Below are 3886 nucleotides of genomic sequence, written 5' to 3'. Positions count from 1 at the left end.
GGCAGAATGGGGTTTCTCCTGTGGACGATTGCTGGGTTGTGCGGTAGGACCAGAGGACGGAGGCGAGTTCGTCAGCCCATGCTCCCTTTTTCTTATCAAGCCGCTTTTTGAGGCCTAGCAAGATGACCTTATTTGCGGCCTCAACTTGGCCGTTCATCTGGGGGTGTTCCATAGACGAGAACTTTTGCTTTATGCCCAAACCGGCGAGGAACTCTGCGAACTTCTTGTCAGTGAACTGCGTCCCGTTATCAGAGATGACGACCTCATGCATGCCGAATCGAGTTACCACTTGTCTCCACATGAACTTTCGACAATTGGATGAGGATATGCTGGCCAGTGGCTCAGCCTCTATCCACTTGGTATAATAGTCGATAGCAACTATAAGGTACTTGACCTGCCCTGGACCGACCGGGAAGGGTCCCAGGAGGTCGACTCCCCAATGTGAGAAAGGTCGGGAAGACATCAATAGGCTTAGCTCAGTTGCCGGTGCCTTGTGGAAATTGGCGTTCTCCTGGCACTTGACGCATTTCCTTACGAATTCTTTGGAGTCCTTATCATCGATGGCCAATAATACCCTGCTCTGATGAGCTTTCTTGCTAAAGCTTTGCCCTGATATGGTGACCGCAGCACCCCTCGTGGACCTCTCTGAGCACATAGTCCGTTTGATTGGGATGTAGGCATTTCAATAAAGGTTGGCTGATCCCTTTTTTTAAACAACTGGCCCTGTATGATTGCATACTTGGCCGCTTCCCGCCTTATCATTTTGGCCAGCTTGTCGTCGCTGGGGAGCCTCGCCTTCTCCAGAAAATCAATGGTTGGGTCCATCCAAGAGGGTTCTTATTGAGTCAGTTGCAAGACCACAGCTGGTTCTTTTACCAAACCCTGAATGAGAGACCGGTTGCCGGCCCCTGGTTTTGTGCTTGCTAGCTTGGACAGGAGGTCTGCCCGTGTATTCCTTTCTCTCGGAACATGTTGGATCGTGACCTCCTCGAATTGTTTGCTCAACTCTTTGACCTTCTCCAGATACTTCTGTAATAGTGGATCTCTGGCTTGGTAGGTCCCATTGACTTGAGAGGTAACGACCTACGAGTCAATGCACACCTCTAGCCTTGTGGCTCCGACCTCCCTAGCCAGGATTAAGCCGCCCAGGAGGGCCTCATACTCCGATTGATTGTTTGACACCGGGAACTCGAACTTGATCGATTGTTCATATATGACCCTGGTTGGGCTTTCCAAGATGATCTCGGCTCCTCCGAACGTTTGGTTGGAGGCCCCGTCTACGTGGAGCTTCCACCGTATGCTCGTCGCCTCGGTTGGGTCTCCCGTTACTTCCACCAAGAAATCGGTCATGGCCTGCGCTTTGATCACATGCCTGGGTTCGTATTGCAAGTCATACTGGGATAGCTCGATAGCCCAAGTCATCATTCTTTCCGCTAAGTCAGGTTTCTGGAGTACCTGGCGGATTCCCTGGTCTGTCCTCACGACCACTTGATGACCCTGGAAGTATTGTCGTAATCTACGGGAAGAGGTCAGGAGCGCAAGTGCCAACTTCTCTAATTTGATGTATCTCAATTCTGCTCCTTGCAGTGCTTTGCTCACAAAGTAAATTGGCTGTTGGATCTTTCCTTCTTCTTGCACTAATACCACCGCCATCGCTTCATCCGTTATAGCCAAGTACAGGTATAGCGGTTCTCCAACCTTGGGCTTCCCGAGAACAGGTGGTGTTGCAAGGATCTCTTTGAAATGCTTGAATGCTTCTTCGCACACCGGGGTCCATTCAAATGCTATCCCCTTTTTCATCAGGTTAAAGAATGGTAGCGCCCTAGCAGCTGATGCTCCGAGGAACCGTGATAGTGCGGTGAGTCTCCCTGTCAACCTTTGAACGTCTTTAATGCATCTCGGGCTCTTCATCTGGAGTATTGCTTCACATTTTTCCGGATTGGCCTCTACCCCTCTTTGGGTTATCATAAACCCCAAGAATTTTCCCGCCTCCATGGCGAAGGCACATTTAAGTGGGTTGAGCCTCATGCCGTGTTGTTGGAGGGAAGCGAATACATTTTCCAGATCACCTATGAGGTCATCAGGTCGGGTGGTCTTTACTAAAATATCGTCTACGTATACTTCCACCGTTTTGCCTATGAGGTCGCTGAATATCTTATTCATCAACCTTTGGTAGGTGGCCCCTGCATTCTTCAGCCTGAACGGCATTACCTTGTAGCAATATGTTCCCCCCGGCGTTATGAACGCTGTCTTCTCCTCGTCTGGCCGGTGCATCGGTATCTGATTGTAGCAAGAATAAGCATTCATGAAGCTCAGATACCGATATCCCACCGCCGCTTCGACGTGCGCATCTATGTTGGGGAGGGGGTAGGAGTCTTTCGGACATTCTTTGTTGAGATCGGAGTAATCCATGCACATCCTCCATTTTTCATTGTGCTTTCTAACCAGAACTACATTCGACAGCCAAGTCGAGTAGTCGAGTTCCCGGATAAATCCCGCTTTGAGAAGGCTAGTCGTCTGCCTGGCAACCTCCTCTGCCCTTTCTTATGACATTTTCATTCTCCTCTGAGCGATCTCCTTGGCCCCCGCTTTGACGGCCAAGCGATGCGACATGAGCTGAGGGTCTATCCTCGGCATGTCGGCCGGCGTCCAGGCAAATAGGTCGCCGTTTGCCCTGATCATTTCCATTAAAGGTTCCTTCAGGTCATGTGGGAGATTCCTGTTCACGAAAATGAACATTTCCTCTGTGTCGCCAACCCTGAACCTTTCTAAGTTCCCTTCTGGTTCAGGTCTGGGTTTGTCATAGACTCTAGCATCCAGGTCGGCAAGGAATACTCCCGATGCTTCCTTGGATTTCTTCCTTAAGGAGAGGCTGGCATTGTCGCAAGCAACTGCCGTTTCCAAGTCTCCCTTTATGGATCCAACGGATCCGTCGTCAGTGATGAACTTCATTATCAACATCTTTGTACTGATCACTGCCTCGAGATCGTTGATAGTCTTTCTTCCTAGGATGACGTTGTAGGCCGTGGAGTCTCGCAGAACCACGAACTCAGCCATTACCGATCTCCTTCCCTGTCCTAGTCCAATGGATACTGGCAGGGAGATTATCCCGTCGGGCTTGATAAAGTGGTCGCCCAAACCTACTACACCGTGCTGGTGAGTCCTTAAGTCGGCATCCCGGAGACCCAAGGCATCGAACACAATACGGAACATGATATTCGAGTCAGCCCCAGTGTCCACGAGGATCCGCTTGATGAGGCCGGTTCCCACTCTGGCCGTGATGACCATAGGAGGGTTTTCCGCGACCTCGTCGAACCATTGGTCCTCCGGTCCGAACGAGATGGGCGGAACCCTCTTGGAGCTTCGCACAGAAGAGGAGGAGACTGCCAGGACTTTGGCGTCCTTCTTGTGTGCCGACCTCGACCTCGGAGCCGCGTCTCTTGCTGTTACCACATTTACTATGGTAAGGTCGTGCTCGTTGTCCTCTGGCTCCTGACGTCACTTCACTGCGCGGGTCTTGTCCTCTCCCTCGCGGTCACGATCCCATCTCCTCGGCTCCCTGATGAGGTGGGAGAATTCGGCCAGCTTTCCGTATCGGATCGCTTGCTCTAGCGCGTCCTTCAGGTCGAAACAATCCTGTGTCTTATGTCCGTAGCCCTTATGATAATCACAATAGAGGCTTTTGTTCCCCCGGTTCTGTCCTTTAGAGGTCGGGGCTTCGATAAAATTTCCTTCTCGGCTATCTGCTGATAAACTTCTATGATGGGGACGGTGAGGGGTGTAGTTGGTGAACTTCCCTACTCAAGGAAACGGCCTAAATGTCTTGGCCGGCCCGCCGTCCCTGGCATGCTCCTTCAGCCTTCCCCGCCACCGTGCTGCCGAGGCT

Source organism: Arachis ipaensis, chromosome B03 (assembly GCF_000816755.2).
Source record: "Arachis ipaensis cultivar K30076 chromosome B03, Araip1.1, whole genome shotgun sequence".
NCBI lineage: Eukaryota > Viridiplantae > Streptophyta > Magnoliopsida > Fabales > Fabaceae > Arachis > Arachis ipaensis.
This window is presented reverse-complemented; position numbering follows the sequence as displayed.